The sequence below is a fragment of the Gymnoscopelus braueri genome (assembly GCF_963280865.1).
Source record: "Gymnoscopelus braueri genome assembly, chromosome: 15".
Lineage (NCBI taxonomy): Eukaryota > Metazoa > Chordata > Actinopteri > Myctophiformes > Myctophidae > Gymnoscopelus > Gymnoscopelus braueri.
In genome coordinates, this window is record NC_137620.1 from 21,498,674 (window position 1) to 21,520,838 (window position 22,165).

Sequence of the window (22,165 nt, forward strand, 5' to 3'; positions counted from 1 at the left end):
TGTTGCTGAGTGAAAGGGTCGTGTGACAAAGAGCATTTGCCTGGGTATACGACACCTATCCTGTACAGTGAGGCAGCTGTGGCTCAGGAGGTAGAGCGGCAGCTTGGGAAAAACGGAAGGTTCCTAGTTTGAACCCGGGTTCCCCACAGAATTGGTGTCGAAACGTCCTTGAGCAAAGACACTGACTGAATTGCTACCGACGAGCTGGTCGGTGCCTTGCATGGTTTCCTCCGCCGTCTGTGTGTGAATGTGTGTATAAAATCCCATGGAGATTCGCCAGACGCCAACAATGGACTCTTTCAATTCCACACTGAAGAGACACTTGTTTACCTAGGCTTTTGACAAATATTTGTAAAAAAAAAACATTGTATTGTACAGCGTCCTTGGGTTTTTGAAAGGCGCTATATAAATTCAAGTTATTATTATTATTATTATTAGTATTATGTCAATGGGTAAATGTGAAGTACTGTACACTGTAAAGCACTTTGGAGAAAAGTGCTATATAAATGCAGTCCATTTATAATGCCTGATGTATACTTAGTTGCACGCCGCATTGCGCACCAAAAATACCCCAATCTACCTAATCTGTAAATGGGCTATTTGTGCCAGACCCCCTGTGAGTGTTCAGTTGAAGCCACGGTGATAGCCTACTATTACAGTGGTGTCTCACCCTCCGTACATGCTGCATTCATTCTACCTCAGTTAACTGCACCTTGTTTATGTCCTGAACTGTATAATAAAGAAATGTGCCGGGGACATTAACCACTTAAACCCCAGCATCCGTATTGTAGGGAAAGCTTTCGCAGAAAGCATATGAGCATGTTGCTATTTATTTATTTAAAAAGGAAATTGGAAACTTTTCCCCAAATAGGGACGCCAAGGTTAATGGGGTTAACATACATATTTAGTTTTATTAAATGTTAAATTATCAAGGGTATCCCAAAAGGCATGTGTTAAATTAATTCTGACCAGCAGCAGGGATCAAATATAATCCCCAACGGCGATACAAATGAAAGCCTAGGTATATCAAAAGCAGAGGCATAGATTTCTCCCCTCATCCCACCCAGCAAATCGAACCCTGAAAATAGAACCAGACAGGTATATGGGTATGTAAAACAAAAGAAAATTGTCTCTCAAATGACTGGGTTTCCGGGCCATTTGTCTTACCGTCTGTAACGGAGAGCTGTGCATTTCTCTGAACCATTCATCACGGCGACAGAACTGAAAAATTGCTGTAATCATTTACTGTAACGTGCAGTAAAAAATGTCTTTTAATGGCCACATCGATACATCTGTGGCTTTGAACATTTTTGGAAACCTTGGAGGCACATCTGCTGCGAAACAGAATAGGGCTCACCTTTGTGTTGTTTTTTCACAAAGTCGCTTGGAGATATCGAAATTAGTTGTTTTGGTTTGTGTTGCAGGCTTGTTTTTCAAATGCCCTTGTTTGCTGTTGTGCTTGTTTGACTTTGGTCGCTCACTCGTGTGGTCTCTCACTGGGGGTAGCTTGTTATTCGGGAAACATCTGCCAACCCCGCAGCACTCATTTGCGTAATCAGAGTTACGGGTTTCAGACGGGGGGCCTAAGGTAGACCTGCCCTTGCCATCGCTGTGTAACTAGTGTAAAACCCTGTCATGCTTTTGCCAAGCCTCCTACTTCAGCTTTTGTCGGTGTGAAGAAAAACGGTCTGAAATATAAACCGACCGAATATAAACGCTTTGGTAACACATTTTACTGCAACAATCCCATCATGCAATCATGCTTTTATTCACTTTACCTTCCCCCACCCACACACACTAAATTATACATTCTGAGAAGGAGACGAAAGCCATTCACACCGACCTGATTACCAGTATTGATACCAGGCAACATTGTTGAGAAACTTGAGTCTTTCTGGTAGTTTTCCGATTGAGCCTTTAAAACCAGCCTTGTCCTGCAATGCCCCGCCAGCACCCCCGCCCCGCAGCCCCCATCGAGTCGACTGGAGACCATTTAGAAAGGCCTTGTTAGGGTCCTGGAGTGCCCAGGGACCAACACGGAGGTGACATGTTTACAGCTGTTCTGGACCGAGCCCTTTCAGAGTGGCATTTCATCACAATGTCTAGACTGCGGGTAAATCAATATAGGAGAGAATAGAGCGGGGAAGGTACCGACAGAGAGACGGGCAGAAACATAGCCGGAATTTCCGGTAGGGGAGAGGGAGTGACCAAGTGGATAGAGGAAAGAGAAAGGAAACGGTTGAAACGGCTTGCATAGATAGGGGGAGAGAGAGAAAAAGAGAGAGAGGGGAGGAGATGGAGAGCTGGCTCGGAGGGAAAGGGAGAGATAGAAAACAAGAGAGAGCGACTGACAGTGCCGGAGGAACAGAGTGAGAGAATTCGTGTTTACTTTTGGGGTAACCGGCTGCTAGTTTTGGCGGGAAGCGTCTGTCGCATTTCCCTCCAAATGACCAGGGGATGATTTGGAGGGGAAGGGAGGGTTAAGGTGTCCCACTTGTTAACATAAATTAGAGTCACGATATAGCCTGAAGAAGGCTGGTCAGAGTCTTCTGCTTTAGGTGCAAGGGGCATCGGAGCATACAAAAACAGAAGGTGGGCGCACGGCCCCATGGCAGCTTCGCTACGTGGGTTACGGAACATCTCTAGAGCTTTGCCACAGGCAGGGCTTGAACCGCCAACCCTTTCTGCTTGCCTGCTCTACATGGCCTTGGAAGTTAAATGCTTAACTCCTTGTCTCAGACGTGAAAATTATTTCACGACTGAGTGCAGCCAATGTAAGATAAAGATGGGATGCTGTACTTTGTCATACGAACCAGTAGAGCCTGAATGGTATCGGTCTGGCCGATCTGTCGGGCCATTATTTGACTTTTCTACGGTATCGGCATCTGCTATCCGGTATCTGGAACGAATTTCAAACTGGCATCCGTATTTTGGGCATGTCATTATAGGTGAAAATGTTAAAACGTTTTCAAAGGTTTACAGGCAGGAATGCACATTCTCACTCTCACAGGTTACTTGTTGACATACATTTTGTTATTTAGATAAGACCGCATATGCTACGCATGTTATTTAGATGCTTGGATTGGCGTTTACCTGGTATCTATTCCTAGATTCTTTGAAGCACTTAATAGCTTTTCTTCGCACTGTACTTGCTTGGCCATTTAACCACTTAAAACCATATATACTACTTGGTCCCCTCATTTTGTTCCCTCTACACCATATCTCCTCGCCTAAAAATAGCCAAGCTCACAACATGTGGCAATGTGACGCGTTGATTAGCTCTGCTATTATCAGCAAAGGTTTGAATATTATGACATGCCCAGAATAGGCATAATAGGGATCATGTGGTTAAGAAAAGAGTGTCTGCTAAATCCAGAGATTGTTGTGCTATACTGCATATTAAGACTGTGATACACTTTGATTACTAATCAAAGAGACTGTTTTGTCTCTCTACACGGTGGGGGCCACTGCTGGGCACTTCAGAATTTGAACTGATCACAGAAAGTATATTTCTGCTACAAGGAGTTTGATTTGGTCTTCAAAAGCCCAGGCGGCGGGCAAAAAACATCTAAACCACCCATTCATTCCCCCTGATGAGACTCTTCCTCTGACAAATAGTCTCAATTGTTGTATTGAAAAAAAAGGATTTGGTTTTGAACCAGGGTACACGTGTTTACTTTTGGAGAGCAAGGCTGCCTGTTTGGGCTGGCTACATTCGGATCGATAGAGCGACAGACAGAGGGAGGATGAGAGGAAGGGATAGATTAACCAAGAACCATAAGGTTAAAGGACGGGAGAGGGGAGGAAAGGAAAAAAGGTTTATGTACAAATAAATTAGAGAAACGATAAATACGAAGTCCAGCATCTGATTGGAAAGGGGGAGCAGAAAAGGGAGAGGAGACCATGCGAGAGAGAGAGCGAGGGAGAGAGTAGAGGTGAAGGAGAAAAGAGGGATGTAATGATAGAGGGAGGGGTAGAAAGGGATATCTGCAGTACAGACGGAAAGAAAGGGGAGATGGGGAAGGACATTTCATTTGGGGTAAAGCACCGAGTTCATGTCTGATTAAAAGCTGTAATTCTCTTTTATTTTAATCACGTCGGGTCCTTGGACAGACTTTTGCACCACTTAATGTCTGTGCTCGTTAATTGTCTAATAAAGCCACGGTTTCATTTGGGTTTAAATATGCACATAGGACCTCTTACGATGTAAGAAAGACCATTTCGTGTCTTGGCAGTGCAGGTTGGGTCGGGGTGGTTCGGGGGACTGCTTTTATTTTATTGTTTTACTTCTAAGTGTATGGGCTATTTTAGAGAAACATTGACATTGCAGAAGTGCTCCAAGATGCTATTGGGATTCAATTAGTGTCTTACGTTACCCGTGGTTTTGATAGCACACCTCTATGGTCTATCTCTAGAGTCTACTCTCTTCGCGTCAATTGTTTCTGTGCGTTCCTGTTATCCTGACCTATGAAGACCTCAGATGCCAATGAATTACTTCAGCAAAGCTTTAGGAAGCATTTTATTCAGGTTTTTATTCTGTTAAGCATGCGCACCATTAACAAACCTGCCAACGAACTGCCAAATCACCTCAAGTTCAAGTCCTTTATTGTGACATGCTCATCATACTGTAACACAACAGGCAGCGACGGGTCTCCTCACTCAACCTCTCATCAAATAGAATGCCTATGTTTATTTTCTAGTGCTTGTGCTGTCAGTGTACTTGTCACAAAATCTGCATGCGTATACAGTATTTCAAATAATTGTAGTGGAGTAAAAAAAAATTACAAATATTTGCCTCTGAGATGTAGTGGAGTAGAAGTACTTTATACCACAGAATGCGGCAAGTATAATTTGGCCTTATCTTTAGGGCATGATGCAGCAGAGCTGTCCCAGGCAACCACCGGGTCGATATTCTTAAACGACGACGGCATCTGATGTTAAAAGGGCATAGCGAATGTGGCGAGCTATATTATGTTAACGGTCCTACTGTTTCAACTTAACCCTTTAGGACCTGAAGCCGATTCTACAAAATGTCTTCTAAATCCCAACAGTTTTCTGAAAAACGTATGTTTCTATGTCAGTGGTGCTCAAACGTTTTCATGTCAAGGACCCCCAAAATGATATGAATTTGGCCGCGGACCCCCATCTCAAAATATTTTGTTCCAGGGACCCCCAGAAGCAAAGATCTGAGTTTAAAAAAAAAATCCGCTTTAAAATAATATGTATTCAAAGATTTGCACACATTTTCTCGATTTTTCAAAAATATCTGATCTACAAGCTCGTAGCACGGCACTCGGTGCCGCGCTATGAGCTTGTAGATCTGCTATTTTTGAATAGCCAAAGTGTAAAATAATGTTTTGTTAGCTCAAATCAAAAAGTTACACAGATGCGTCCCAGGTCTTAGTGGGTTAACCGAAGCTTGTGAGACGACTCAGCAGTTTATTTTTCTCCAATTGATCACTGCTACTGTAAGTACATAACCCTTGAATACACATGCTGCACAGAGATGCACAAAGTTCCGCAGCAGTCAGGGTGTCTCCAAGTCTACAGATATGACAGGGCGGTAATGAGCAGACAGTCACAAATGAGATCAAGTGGAATTTAGCATTCAACGTTTTTGCAAGCACAATAGCATTTTTCCCCACTGGCTGTGGAGATACGATGAGATTGACAGCTATGGTTTTCCTTCTGCGATGTGTGCCCTATTCATCAAAATAGGATGGATGGGGGGCTGCGAGAGAGAGAGAGAGAGAGCTAATGGAAGAGGGAGAGAGAAAAAGAAAATAAGTAAATAGTGTTCCAGGTCGATATGGAAGAAAGGAAGATTGCTTTGGGAGCCCAGACTGGCTCAGGAACCTAAAGATTTATGAATAAAGTCTAAGTCTGTGTATCTCTGCATTTGTGTGTGTGTGTGTGTGTGTGTGTGTGCGTGTGCGTGTGCGCGTGTGTGTGTAAGTAAGGGGATTTGTTTCATTTTAAGTAGACGTTGAGTCTGAGCCTAATGTTTGCAGCCCTTGCAGAGAAAACACTCAAGTGAAAAAATGCTTTAAACTCCAGAGAGCAATAAGAGAGATGAGAAACGGGATGAGAGGCGTGTTTTCTGTAAACTCTACACTTTTCCCCCTTGTATCTCCTCTCCTCCCTGTTTTGCCTCCTACTCCTCTCCTCTCCTTATCCCCCCCCCCTCCCTTCCCTTCCCAGGAGGTAAAATGTCCAGGGTAAATGGATCTCAATGCACCTTTTCATCTTTAACCTATTAGGACCTGAGGCCGATTCTACAAATGTCTTCTAAATCCATTTGCTACAGTATATCAGTGGTTCTCAAACTTTTTCATGTCGCGGACCCCCATCTCATCTCCAGGCACCCCGAGAAGCAAAGATTTGAGTTTAAAAAACATACATATTCAAAGATTTGAGTTTAAAAAACATACATATTCAAAGATTTGCACACATTTTCACAAATTTCCAAAATAGCAGATCTACAAGCTTATAGCGCGGCACGAAGTGACGCGCTATAAGCTTGTATATCTGCTATTTAATTTAATAGCCAAAGCATGAAACCCCACTCTGAAAAACCAATGTGCTATATACAGTATAGCTAAAATCTAAAATGACACAGATGCTTTCCCGGTTTTAATGGTTTAATAAAACAGAGGCACACACAGGTACTTGTGTTCATTGTGAGCGTGCCACGTGGGATCAAGTGCCGCCCTGTGGCTTCATAACCCCACGGCATGTCAGAGTTCGAAGATCGTTCTCATGAAATGTTTTTTTATTTTTTATTACGTTTTAAGTGTTTTAGTCAGAAAGCCGCAGACGGACATTTTGCACGTCATCGACCTGCCGTACAGACAGAGCAGCCATAGCTTAATGGGTAGAGAAGGCCGTCTGATCCGCCCAGTAAACATGTTAAAGTGTCCCTAAGCAAGACGTCATGACCACCTGAGCAACCAGCAGCTGGGTGAAACTGAATCCCTCCCCCCCCGACCAGATTTATAAAGGTCTTAACGATGATATTCTGTCCCTTCCGACCTACTTATCCCCATGAACTATATCATCCCTATTCTGGGCGTGTCATTATAGGCAAGGGAAAGTAGCATTATCTACAAGCTCACAATGTTGTGACCTTGTAGATGGGTTGTTTCCGGTAAAGAGATTTGGTGTAGCGGGGAAAAAGAGGAAGGGTCGTCAAATTATATAGGGGTTTAAGCTGTTATGGGAAGAACTAAACCCAGCCAGGATTTTACGATCACTAGCATTAAAACAGTTCATATTGGCCTGAGGAAGTGGTCATGTGGCAGTGGCATTCTTCTACATTTAAAATACTCCTGGTGTATTAGAATGGAGGGTGTGTGTTTATTTGGATAAATTACTGTGCAATTAAAATAACCCTTTTCCCCTTTTTTTGGGTGGGTGTTTGTGTGTGGGTGTGGGTGTGTGGGGGATGTGTTTGTGAAGTCTTCCCTCTGCATTAATGTGTCATCCTCTGTCCTAGCTTTCTCTTTTTTTGTTGTCATTTCATAGGGCACTATACCTTCACCTTTTTCCTCCCACCCCTCTTTCTTTCTTTCTTTCTGTGCTGTCTCTCTCTCTCTCTCTCTCTCTCTCTCTCTCTCTCTCTCTCTCTCTCTCTCTCTCTCTCTCTCTCTCTCTCTCTCTCTCTCTCTCTCTCTCTCTCTCAGTTTGTTTGTGCGTGCCCTTTGATCTATTACCTCAGTGTGCATGTGTGTGTGTGCCAGCATGATCCCTTATCTGTAACGTATGTGCTCTGTGTGTGTGTGTGTGTGTGTGTGTGTGTGTGTGTGTGTGTGTTTGTACAGTATTTGTTCGGTGTGCACACAGAGCTTCCAGCAGAAACATCTGCATAGTTGAAAGGTCCTGTGATTAAAATACGCTTTTAAATGATGCCAATATGTGCCTTCACCAGGACTGGACCCCCTGCAGGCATTTCAATGGGATGGGGTCAGCCTCCTTTCTTCTTGCCTCCAGCTCTTTGCACGTGGGTGTTTTACCGCGCTAGTTAGGCTACCAGGGTCAATGTATGTGTGTGTGTGTGTGTGTGGACCTTTTTCCGTTGTGTTGCAGGCGCAGGAAACACAGCCTGCAGATGTTTAACAGCACAGCTGTCAGACTATTTATTTAATATCATGTGAGCGTTATCGAGGGGGCCAGAAAGGAAATAGTGGGCTGAGGTTAAGTGTTGTTTTAGCAGCTTTTCAGTTTGGTTGTGGTTTTTTTTTTTTGTGTGTTTGTTCTTTGTTTTGTTTTTCTCTGTGGAGTGGAGTGTGTGTGTAGGTGGTGAGTGATTTGAGCACAGTATGTGTTTTTTTTGTTATCATGGATAACGATGGCAGGTAACAATGGCAGGATTAAGGTTTCAGTGTTTTGTTTTTACTGAGAAAAGAAAAAAATCACAGTAAAGCAACAGCAGCAAGTGGAGCATTTTTATTTGTATTGTTTTATTTATTTTACTTTCTAAAGTGTTTTTGTTTATTATTTTATGTTTTTGGAGCAGAAGCATCGGCAGTGAAGTGCTGATGAACAGAGGAATGTTACCCAGGCTGAGGAATGGAGCTAGCGTTGACATCTCTTTTTGCAGCCATTATTTACACATGAATATTTCATAGGTGTTATGATGGTAGGCGATGGAACCTTGTTAACTTGTTACCGGTTCCTCTGTTGGTAAAGTATACGGGGAGTAAAGGTATACGTTCAGAAATAATGGCCTCGCTATAGTATGTATAGTTGGCTGATCTAGTCCAGGGTTTGCTGACAACTTGTGTGTGTGTGTGTGTGTGTGTGTGTGTGTGTGTGTGTGCGCGTGTGCGTGCGCGTGTGTGTATTAAACAAAAGTTTGCTATGTTTTTTTTTTAATTAAATCTATACAGCACAAAAGGTGGAAGTGAAGGGGGGCTAAATACCTGACAAACTAAATTATTCTGAATTTATTAGTGTCTGCAGAGATATCAATGGGTAACAATCATCTTGCTGTTTAACATTGTTGCGATTTAACCTCCATATGTTTCAAACTGTAGGAAAGACAGTCGGAAGTTGAATTGGTTTGCTCGGTCACGAACGCTTGCTGGGTCCTTCCGTCTAGCAAGTGGGGTTCTTCATGTGAAAAGATAGCATGTGAGTGAGGGGTAACCTGCAATGAGCCATGGTGTCTCTGTTTACAGCCGAACCTTGTGAATATTTTATAGTCATAACACATCTCACTCAATATTTTTGTGCTGGCAATGGCAGGTGATGTGACATTACTTCCACGTCTCGCCTTGTTTGCGGGAACCCATGCTTCAGCTGCTTGACAGCACTCTCAAGTTAGCGAAGCACTGCCCTAAGTGACAGCTTTGAGCAACATGTATCGAATGCAGCAGCAAAACATGCATAATTCCGCACACTTTGCCGAGATTTTCCATTATCACTCATGCGATCGCGCGATGTTCAGATGTTGCCGACTGTCATATCGCTGAAATCTCAATCTCCCCCGCGTTACTATATGCTTTTGAAGGACACATGGAGACATTTCTATTGTTGTCATGGGGAAGAGCTAACCCAGGAACTTATTCCCCGTTGCCAGCAGAATGTACCAAAAAATATTTATATATTTTTATTTTGCTTTGCTATACTTTTATGGGAACAAGACAAAACGATGAGTGACAGGAGCCTAGGAGTCAGTGAAGACGGTTTGTGACAGGCTGGCTGACTGGATGGATGGATGGATGGATGGCAGTTTGAATCCCCTGGCCTAGAGAACACTGGGTAGGGAGATGAGTAGATGAGAGGAGGGACTATCAACTGCTGCCAAAGTGCCCTTTGTGCCCAGCGGCTAACGGTGGAAGAATGGAGAAGGGCTGTCCCGGGCAGCTCCCCGAAGTGCAAATTTATGTGTCAGCGTGAAGCAGGTTATTGCTGCAAAAGAGATTTGGTTGACCCCCCCCCCCCCCACACACACACACACACACATCATGAATAAAAGGTATAACAAGATGAAAGGGGGACAGGTTGCTGAGTCAGTTACTGTGAGATGCGGTCCTTCCTCATTCCCCTGAGAAAGGGTGAGACAAAGTTGGTACTAAAACATTCAATATTAATGAAAGTTATTGTTACATAATAATAATATAATGATAGTAATGTTAAACCTATTTATACTTTATTGACCGTAGTCCCCCAAGGGTCTATAATACTGGGCCCCCTCTTTTATTTTCACTCCAAATCTCTTTGGTGAAAATAGCCGATCTGCAGGCTCACAAGGCGCCGCGACATGACACGGTGTGAGCTTGTAGATCTTCTATTTCATTGTTCATGTGGTTAATAATAACATAATGGCTCACCGGTCTGCTGCTGGTTGGTCGCCATGTGACCACAGGGGGTCATATTTTTCCGGGATGAGAAAAAAAAACAGGAACCGTCCTTGGCTGAGTTGTCAAAAGTGGTGTGTTTTTTTTACCTGTTCTTTTTTTGTGCCTCTTTGTCTCTCCTTTTGTTTCTGTCGCTTTCTCTCTCTCCCTTCCTCTCTTCCGCCACTTGTAAGCTTGTAAGGATTTCCCAACAAAAAAAAGACACCGGGCTATACTTTCCGAGTGAAGAGCAAATTGTTAGCTAGTGCCAAACAACACACACGAGAGGGTCTGACATCTTGTCTGGCAGCGAACGGCCTGAATATTTCATAATAATAATCCACCACAGTATACAGGCTTTAGCCATGGAAAGGCAATAGAGCAAGGTTAAATGGCTTACTGCCACACTGCTGTTAGAGCTGGAGGAGCTATATTCACTCCAAACTAGAGTGTGCATGGCTTTCCCAAAGGCTGGGGAGTCACCAGCAGTGTTTCTCAAGCTCCGGGTTGTGACCCAAAATGATGATCTCTGCGGGGGAAGAGTAGCATTATGCTTTTTTCACATGTCTGGGTCACAGGGCACAGTTGACATTGGCTCAGTGTCACTCCCCTTGGCTCAACATCTTGGGTGTACACGCCAATGGTTAAGCAATAGGGCCAAAGCTATAACTGTCTGCAAAAAAAACACTTGAGTGCAAACAATGGAAATGAGGCCACGGTTTGATGCCGAAACGCATCGTTTCTTCCTTGCTGCAACAAAGAGAAAGGAGAAAAGAAGTAGGCTCGAATATGTTTACTGAAAGGATTGTGTGGGTGTTAGCATTGCTAATTGGGTGCTAGGAACGAGCCACATTTACATAGAACCGTGATTGTTAGTGATGGTAAGCATTAGCATAGTGATGGGAATGGATTTGTGGGGTTTTATTATCGCTAATTGAGCTGGCACAAAGCTACTTGTATGTGGTTGTTAGCAACGAGGAGCAGTGCCACAGACTGCTAATAGCCCCACACTTGCCCCACATGTTAATTTAGCAACAGCAGTGTTGGAACTTGTAGACAGCGTTCAGGATGCTACAGTGGAGTATTTCTGCCAGGCGAAGGCAAGGGCACATTCACCCCTGTCTGTCTATGTGACTTGCTGCAGCTAATCTCCCAAACTACTACACCGACCAGCATCATATTTCAGCCTATGGGATCTGCCCTAACCCTAACCATAACCTTAGTGGGGAACATAGAACCCGGGGAACATAGACATGACCCCTACAATATGCTCCTGTCGGCTGCAGTCGTCAATTAGTTTTAATTATTTTTTCCCCCATCAAATCTATGTATAAATACATAAATAAAAAGGTAGACAATTTATAACCAGCATTGTACAAGACAATATATTCAATATTCAGATTTTTTTTTTTTTACTATATACCATTTTCCAAGCCTTATTATACAATTTAGTTTACCATTATTAACAAGAATTAACACACAAGTTATTGTGTCTGGAAAAGACTGAGGGCTGCATTTCCCCCTCTTCTCTCCCTGTTCTAAAGAAATGAGGAGGGCGGGTGTTTCCACTTCCTCCATATCAAAATGGTGAAGAAGCCGAGGGGAAGGTTATGGGTGAAAGATGATGTTAACTCTTCCCTTGGGGATATGCAGAGGGAAAGAGAAGAAACTGTGGGGGCAATGTAAAAAAAAAGAAGATGCTGAGAACTTTTGCAGAGAGGGGGAAAGAAGAGAGAGATGGAGACCCCTGCAAAGAGCCATGTCAGAGAGATGAGAGGGAGAGAGAGAGACCGTGTGTGGCAAGAGGATCTTGCCTGACATTTTAGGGGAAACCTGTCAGTGAATGTGTCTCTGCCCTGGGTCTCAGGGGAACAGAGGAGAGAGAGGAGATGGAAATATAGTTCAAGGATGGAGGTTGGGGCCGCGGGAGAGACGATGAATACAGAGAGAGAGAGAGAGAGAGAGAGAGAGAGAGAGAGAGAGAGACGAAGATGGCGCTGGGAAAACGCAGAGCATTGGAATGAGAGTGACCGATTTAGAGACGGAGAGGGAGAGGACAGGCCTATGCATATCACTGAGATAAACAGATTTACGGGTCAATTTGTACTCAGAATAAATTAAATGAACACTGAATGTTACTGTGCATTCCACCATGGAACTGAATGAGAGACAAATACTGACTAAAGAGTGGCTTTGGGCCGAAAGCCTCTTCATCCCCTTAGGATCAATTGGCTTAATGAGGGGAGATGAAAAGAACAAAACAAACTAGTCAATACTTTTTTGGTGGCCTTGTTTTTTGGGCTGTTTTCACTGATTTTTCGTGATTGGCCACTTCAGAGAGCTGATTGCTTCGTGCTGTTCAGAATGAACTAATCAAAAAGTACAAAGGGTCACACAGGGATTGTGAGTTGGCATCAGGGTAGAGAGAGGTGACAGGCCACCTCCAACCACTACAGACATATTGGTTATATTGTATTAACATGCTCTACCAAGAATGTATCCGTAAGCAAGGAAATTACTCCTGATAACAAAACAAAAAAGCATAGTTTTGCCTTAGAGTAAGGCAATTGGACTATAATTGGACTTAGTCACTCTATACCTGTGATTCATAAGGCTTGTATGTTTTTGTTAACATTTGTCCCCTAAATGGTAAATTAAATTATCCTATAGTGCTCATATGAGCTTGCCGATCTGCTATTTTTGAAGAAAAAAAAAAGAATAAATAATTTGAACTTAAATCTTTGCTTTTGGGGGTCCCTGGAACAAAATATTTTGAGATGGGGATCAGTTTGCCAAATACATATAATTTTGGGGGTCCTTGACATGAAAAAGTTTTGACCACCACTGATATAGCAACATACGTTTTTCCAGAAAACCGCCTCAGGTCTAAATGGGTTAATTGCTTAATTCTACACCAAATAAATGAAGGATTCAATAGAAAAAGACAAAAGCAGTGAGTGAGTGAGTGAAGGATCGAGCGAAGGGGAAAATAGTCAACACAAGAAATCCAGAGGGACGAGGACAGAGAGAGCCAGATATGAGATGTCAAAACACATTTGGGTGAAGGGATGAAGAGTGCAGGAAGGAGAATGTTAATATTAAAGTCCAGGAGGATTCACTGGAAGAATATTGATATAATAGTCCGGAGAGAGAGAGACAGAGGAGGGGCGGAGGCAATAGAAAAAGGAATATTGATATTATGGTCAGCAAAAGGAGAGTGTAGAGAGAAAGAGATGGTGAGCGGGAAAGCAAGGGGAGGAAGTACTTTGTACTGTAAGTTAATATTACGCGCAGCAGAGGAGCACCGGGAGAGAGGAGAGGGAAGAAGCGTGACTTCAGTAAGAGGAAGGGAAAATGAGATCGAATGATAGAGAGGATGAGAAAAACTTGAGGAGAAATGTAAAGAAGAGATGCGGGGGAGGGCAGAGTGAGCCGGATCATGGCTGAATGAACTGAACAAAAGGAGGGAATGATAGAATTCATTAGAGGTGAAGGGCAGAGCAAATTAGATACAGGGATGAATTACTGATGAGAGAGAAAGAAGAAGAGGAGGAGGAGAGATATAGGAGACAATGAGATAAATTCTCTTTATACCATCCCATAGCTTGGACTCATCTTTTATATCTTTCTCATCTCTCTACTTTATCTAATTTTATTTATTATCTGTATTATTTATGACTCATCTCTCATATCGTTGACTCATCTCTATTTCTGCACCAAACAGTTCAATATCATGTCAAAAATACAGAAAAACACTATATGTACAGTCGGAAAAACAATGGGGGGCAGAAAATGAGAGTCAAAGGAAGGGGTCTGTCTAAGGGAGAAGTGGTACTACTTTTGCCTCCTGAACGGTGAATTTTCAGGGCTGTTTTAAAGGAAGCCATTTTTTGAGGGATGGGGTCAGGCTATTCCACACCTGGGTGGCAGTGCTGTAGAAGGAGAATTTACCCATGTTTGTTTTCCCCTCATATATTTGACTCGTCATCTCTATTTGATTCCTTTGTCACTCTATCTCATATCTCCCCCCTCTGCCTAATCTCTCTATCTCATCCCTCTCTCCGTCCCTCCCTCCCTCCTCATTTATGTCCCCACTTTAAGTGTTTCACCTTCCCCCTGTTTCTTCCCCTTTCCTTTACACATCTGTATGCACTCTACCTCCCCCTCACTTTAACTCTCTCCCTCTCCAGTTTCTCCCTCGAAGCCACCCACCCACCTGTTAGCCTTCCATACTCTCTCCTCCTCTACTTTTTACATCTCTCTCTCTCTCTCTCTCTCTCTCTCTCTCTCTCTCTCTCTCTCTCTCTCTCTCTCTCTCTCTCTCTCTCTCTCTAGCCTCTTCTCTTGCTCTGTTTCGCTCAAGGCAGTCTCTCTCCATTTGCCTTCCTCTGCATCCCTCTGGCAACACTCCTCCCTTCCAAGTACTCCCCCCCCCCCCCCCCCAAACCCCCATATGTCTTCTCACTTTCTCAGAATGCTATTTTGAGTTGGAGCTGTTCTGTGAAGTGGTTTGGACACCATGATGCTGTTAAAGAGGACTCTGTTTCCTTGAAATATTGAGGACTTGCGTACAGCTGAGACACAAGAAAAATGTGCTGCTCTGTTTCTTAAGAGATTTGATTTACTCCATGTGTGCCAGAATTCGCCTACATACAGACACGTGCATATTACACACGAGACCTACAGTATACAGATGAAACCTTCTTTTTAGGGCATTTCAAATGTGTTCCATTTGTGATGCACGGAATATAGGGATGTGCAAAAAAATGGACTAGTTATAATGATTATCCAGCCCATCATATCAATATTTTACCTGCTGGCAGAGTCACTCGCGCATTATCGTTGCCATTTCCAAAAGTGAAAATGCACAAGTCCCCAATGGCAATCAGAAACTCGGAAAGCAAAATGGAAGAACAAAATGGCCGCCATGTGAATATGGTTAATGGCAGAATTGTGGAGGCTTGGGCCTGCTTTGACATGGAACAGTAGAATGGTCACCTAACCATTCCTTTTCAATGAAAGCAAAGGTGGGTGTTAGGAGGGCAAATTCACCAGACAAGGCAGCGTAGCCAGAGGCTTCATGCAGCCATGGTGCAGACAAAAAGTAAAGGTTTAAATAGATTAGAGTTCTGTAGGAAAGCACCACACAAAGTCTCACTGTGCAAGGTTGAATTGAATTCAAACCACACTATGAAACGCACCCCCGCTGTTTCCGCATAAGAAGCCTTAACTGCTATCAATTGGCGGGGTGTATATCTCTCTCATGGGGGGGATTGATGGAGCATAGAACTGTGTTAGCATAAGTATAGATTCAGGCAGTGCCCTGAGGAATTTGGTGCCCTAGGCAGGATTTTACCTGGCTAAATGTGTTCTATAAACAATACACAAATTATTATGTATATATTGGCTTGGTGGGTGCCCCAGTAGGCAATTGCCTACTCTGCATATTGGCGTGGCCGGCTATGGATTCAGGTTTTGAATTTGTCTACAGTCTGTTTGCTATCAGCATTTACTTTTCTAATAAAATAAAATAAAACAATAAATACATTTGGTACGTTTGATCTCTAAACTTAATTTTCCAAGCAGTTTCTGCGGAGTATATCATTCGGATGTCTTGTCTTAAATTCCATTTTCCAGTAACCTTTTCCCCACTTCAAGAGCGACGGGTGAACCCGCTACCCATGAAATATTAAAGCCTTCTGGTCCTCCTGCGCAGGGAAGTTTGAGTCAAGTACACAGAAAGTAGATGAAAAGAAGTCCCGTGGTCTGACAAGAGACCTGCCTGTAGAACTTGAGTTGCGTTCGCCTTTGTTGTTGCTTCCTTTTTGCTCTGCTGCTTTTGATGTCGGATGGAAAGCAGCTTCCCAGTCCCAGAAAACAGAATCCTGTTCCCCGTCCCACGGCCCCAGATCATCCTCACTCTCCTGTCAGGACTCGGGAGGAGTTGTTTAGATCAGTGGTTCTCAAACACTTTCAAGCCAAGGAACCCCTTGATGCCTCGAGGAAGGTCTTCTGACCGAAACGTTGCTTCGATAATAACACTTTGCTCTTGTACCGTACCGTGCAAGCTGGCAGTGTGCAGGTTCCTTCCTTTATTGTTGATGCCAAGTAATGCCTTAAATTCAAATGTATTCTGGGCACGGACCCCCATCTGAAAAGATTCTGTGCCAGGGACATTCTGAATCTGAAATCTGAAAGGGTTTTTCCAAAATGTTTTGAAAATAGCAGATCTACAAGCTCACAAGTCACGTTGTGGGCTACAACATATGTTCTACTTGAGATTAAGGTTGCCAAACCTGCCAGTTCACCCACCAAACATATTTTCTTTCCTTCTCTTTCCCTCTCTCTCCCTCTTCTTCCTTTCTGGTTGCTGTCCGTGGTGCTGAAATCCTTTCAGCACCACGGACAGCGACCAGATAGCAGTTCAGCTCCTGTTTAACCCATTCAATCGGGGAACGCATCTGTGTCATTTTAGATTTCTTTGGCTATTCAAAAAATAGCAGTTATACAAGCTATGAGCTTGTGGATGTGCTATTTTTGTTTTATCTATAAAATGTGCTATTTAAAAAAAATATATATATTCAAAGATTTGCACAAATCTATCACGATAAAATAAAAAAAAAGCAGATCTACAAGCTCATAGCGTGGCACTCGCAGATCTGTGTGTATATTGTGACGATAACATAAATTTCCTTTTAAAGTTTCTTCAGATCTTTCTTTTTTAAAGTGACAAATCATGTACTTTGCGTCCATTGCTCCATTTGGAAAGCAATCAAAAAGGAGCAAGGATATAATTGAGCGCAGTTTCTTACTTTATTACATAAGACATGATTCCCCCGAGCACAGTGAGAGGAGAAAAACAAATTGCATTTCTGGAACTGATCAAAGTGCTGGACTCCAGGTACAAGCTCCCAGGAAGGAAATACTTTACCAAAAGTGCACTGCCTCATTTTCATCAAGATAGGCTACTGTGGAAAGCTAGAAATTCACAAATTATGTCTCCCTCACTCGTCCACCTCTAGCCTTGTGAAAAATATATGATTATATATTTTGATGAATATCAATCAACATGAAATAAATTGTCGTGATATTTTTGGCCATATTGCCCAGCCCTAGTAGAACGTCTTGTCTCTTCTCTGCTCTGCTCTGCTAGTGTCATGTTGTGTCTACAGTGCATTCTACGGTGGTGTAATGTATTCAGCCATTAGTGTAGTTGGCATAATTGTCTCATTATTAGTAGCAATTGTGAAGTGTTTTGACGTTCGTTGCTGTTATACCCAATTCCCGAAGTCAGTAAAATGTAATTGCAGTGTTTCTGTTATATAGTAATAATTTGTGTTTTACTTAAATTCGTAAATAATGATTTGGCCTCGACTCTGTTTTCACGCACGTCGTTATCGTTCTTGGTATGGCATTAAGTGGTCTTGAATACATCATTCTATGTGGAACGCAATATAGACGCATCCACAGTGGAGCGGATTCAGTACTGCTCCTGCGGGTCGTATATATATAAGATATGACGATGCATCATCACCAGTGAGCTTTACTACAAATGTCACAGACATTTTGACTGCGGGCACGGCCTTTTAAAAACACACACACACACACACACACACACACACACACACACACACACACACACACACACACACACACACACACACACACACACACACACACACACACACACACACACACACACACACACACACACACACACACACACACTCTCTCGCCCCCTCCCTCCCCTGAGGTCACTGCCTTAAGGTGCCTATAAGGTGAGCTTGTAAATCGTGTTGTGTGTGTGTGTGTGTGTGTGTGTGTGTGTGTGTGTGTGTGTGTGTTACAATGTGTAAAAGGGTGACTGTGTGTGTGCGTGTGTATGCTTGCACATTAATCGGCACTTTTTAATTAGTCAAATTGGGCCAAAGCTCTGCAGAGAGAGGAGGGGTGGGCGCTCTGTGCCTTTCAGCTTTTGCCCTCCACACACACACACACACACACACACACACACACACACACACACACACACACACACACACACACACACACACACACACACACAGTCACACAGTCACACAGTCACAAATACACATGACATTCTCATACAAACTACCACTTAACTTCACTGATCCTGCTCACATTTTCTGACTACGCTGATTCATTGGAGGACTAGAGGGCAGTGACAAACCCTCTCTCTCTTTCTCTCTCACACAGACACACAGTGGTGTGTGGTGTAGTCTGAAGGTGACCCCTCCTCAATGTCATTGTGTTATGGATATTATTGAGACCATATTAACCATTGTAAACACACACAGCACTGTGCACGTACCGCTAGTATGTACACGTTCATGTGAACACACACACTCTGGACACACAGTATACATATTATATAAATACTTGAAAACAGGCCGAGATACATACATACACACACACACCCACGCACACACAATTATACATGCAGGAACAGACTTATGTGCGCTCACACAATACTATGAGCTACTGATTACCTCTCTCCTTCTCCCTCTTCTCTTTCCACGTGTCAGCGTTCTCTCACACAGAGCCATCTTTCTTCACCCCCCCACCCCCCACCCCCCTCGCTCTCTCATTCTCTCCCCCCTTCACACTCTCCTTCCATCTTGTGCGACTAGCAGGGTCTGCAGATGGTGCACAAAAACATGAGAGAGAGAGAGAGGGTGAGAGAGAGAGAATGAGAGGGGGGAATGCAGAGAGACTAGCACAAAACAGGCTTTCTTTCTGCTGCATGCGTCCATACCTCTGTGTCTGTCTGTCTGTCTGTCTGTCTGTCTGTCTGTCTGTCTGTCTGGTTGTCTGAGTCAGTTTAGTTTTCTGTCTGACTCTCAGGCAATATGTTTATGTGTCTCTCAGTCTATCTGTCTGTCTGTCTGTCTCAGTCTCTTTACCTGTCAGTCAGTCAGTCGGCCTGCCTGTCTGTCAGGCTGTCTACCTGTTTCTACAGTCTGTCTGTCTGTCTGTCTGTCTGTCTGTCTGTCTGTCTGTCTGTCTGTCTGTCTGTCTGCCTGCCTGCCTGTCCAACGTTCTACCTGGCTGCCTGAGTCAGTCAGTCAGTCAGTCTGCCTGCCTGCCTGTATGTCTGTCTGTCTGTCTAGTATTCTTTCTCTCTCTCATGTCTCAGGTGTGTTGGCTAGTACATCTGTGTGCTTGTCTAACCATGTGTCCATGGATGTGTTTCACTTCTGACTTGCCTGTGCAGTCACTTGGCAGACAATCTGTTTTCATCCCGTCTCTCTGTTTCTGCCTGTCTGCATCTCTGACTGTTTTCTCTCGGTGCTCTCACTTTGTGTCCCATGTTTTAAAAGCATCATGCTCCACAGCGAGTGCGTCACGAGTACTAACAACCTTTTTCAGTGCCCCCTTCTCTCCTCTTCCCCTTCATCTTCCTCTCCATCTCTCCTTTTAGTTTTGTTTCCCGGTCTCTTTGTGTGTCTCTAGGCGGCATTTAGTCTCATCTTTCTGTATTCCTCGTCACCCGGCCATTTTTCTGAAGGTCTTTCCGTCCAAATTCATCGATCTCTCCGTCTGTGTGGCCGTGCTCTGTCCTTTTCTCAGCAAACCGCTTTTCTCTCCCTCTTACCCTTTTATTCCTCCATTTGTCGTCTCTACGTGTCCTGTTCTCCTGTCCGCCTCTATAGATTCCCTTGACCTTGGTGTTGGTTTTAATCATCTCCATTGATTCACATAGAAATAGCTTTTGTCAGCTTTGATACACAGACAAACAGGCTGACTTATTCATGCGAGCGTGTAACCCTCACAGATGCACAAGTAAAGATGCTTACACATTTGCTCGCACACTCTTACAAACACACGTATACGTACAAACCTGGGCGCTCGCTCAATACTTTGACTTGATCCTGATTATCAGAATATGTCAGACCTGGTCACAAATCTCTACTGAACCAGAGGTATTATATAGCTTACAAGGCTAATCTTGTCAAACTTTTATGCTGCTAATACTTCTAAACTTCCCTACACACTTTTCATACAATGTCTCGCAAACCCAGAGGCCACGTGGTTCAGGTGCTGATGTCAAGGTCATTCAGCACAATGGTCAATTTGTGACGCTGTTTTCAGCTGAATTGCACTGAGCCAGGTACGCCTGACCTATGAGGCACACAAATAGCACACTGCTGCACACACTCTCACATCATGCACACAAGCTCGGAGCGTGTTGGAGAACGAGACTCAAGTGTACCCATGCAGACACGTGGAAATGCATCACATATGCACCGAATTAATACTCTCTGTAACACACACTTGCATGTACTGTACCGTCTCTCTCTGTCAATCAAGCCCATATCTGTTCCATACATGTAGTTTTATTATTTATAATATCAAGTCCAGAGAACAATACTGACTTTGGCAGAAAAAAATAAAAATAATCAAAACGAATGACAAACAGAAAATAACAACATTGTTTAAAAGTCATTGTCGTGAAAGTCATTGGCTCTCTGTTTATAGGCATCCTATGTCGACTGTCTGTTTTGTGCGTGATCTGGTTTGCATGTCTGTGCGTTGTCGTGTGTGTTTGTGTCCATGTACTTTGTGTTGTCTTGCCAAAATCTCTACATATATTCAATAGTCGTTTTATTTTTTATTAGTAATAGGCATTTTGTCTTCTAATTGTGAAAGATTGCTTGTCAAAAAACAAAATTGCACCTCTTTTAAATAGTTTATTTGATCCTATTGTCATTCCCAGAAACTTGGAAAAGAGAAAAACACCATGGCGTGACAAGTAACATCTTTTTTATATGTATATAATATACGCTCAAGTTTTCTCTTATACATTTTTATTTTATTTTTTACTTTCTCTCATAAGATGTCTTTCACAGGCAGGGGTCTGTTGCCAGGGAAAACAATCCCATGGCCCCGGTTCTGCCCAAGCCATCCCGATGTCAGTTCATATGGAGTGAGCGTATATATCCACTGTGTGATTCCATCAAAGTTCATCCTGCCACTGTTCAACTCTGAAACACATTCGCTGAATGGATGAAAGTTCACATGACACAACATTTGTGATGTCACAAATCAAAGTGAAGTAATTGCTGAGTTTTTCTGTGTGGTCAAACACTGACCCCTGCAGGACGGGTTCTCACGCAAACGCACACACACCAGAAAGTGGTAAACCATTTATCCACATGTGCAATCCATTTTGTTTTGCCTTGCCTCACACATAGATTAATGTACTGTACACGCAGGCATGTACACACACACACACATACAATACATAAGTAAACCCTGTCCTTGTGATTTTAATGCAACCATTAGCATTTTCCGGGTCGGCTGGTCTGTTGCCATCAACATAATGTTTTCTGTCACGCAGAGACACTGTTCACCATGTCGGCTACTCCCGTCTCTTCCATTTTGTAATCCATATTGAACTCTCTCTCTCCTCCTAATGGAGTTTGTTCTCCGCTCTCTGTTTTCTTCCGGTATCGATTGATCATGTCTGACCGACCCAGCTGTGTATTTATGCATTCATAATCCACCGGGGTGCGGCGAGCCGACGGCAGAGTCCTCGTCCAACCGCAGAGGACACATAGAAGTCACATTCATTGAGTTGGGGAAAAGGGTCTTCAAAATGGCCACCATTTTCGACACCCCAAAAAAATTACAAAAAATAAACAAATGACACCCCAAAAAAGATGTAGAAAATCAAGCAGTGTCACTGCAACAGATTCCAGGTCTTGTGCTGTACTTGTCTGTCTGCAAGGAGAGTTGTGGTGGTCTTGTCTTGTTTGTTGTAAGTTTTGATTGTTGTTGATTGTGATCCTGGCGTAAGCCCG

The 22,165-nt window shown here is 43.3% G+C and overlaps 1 protein-coding gene across 1 annotated transcript in view; it reads left to right on the forward strand.

The window, feature by feature from the left end:
• Nucleotides 1-22,165, forward strand: part of LOC308102440 (pyruvate carboxylase, mitochondrial-like) — a 445,486-nt gene that overhangs the window by 249,125 nt on the left and 174,196 nt on the right. The window lies entirely within an intron of this gene.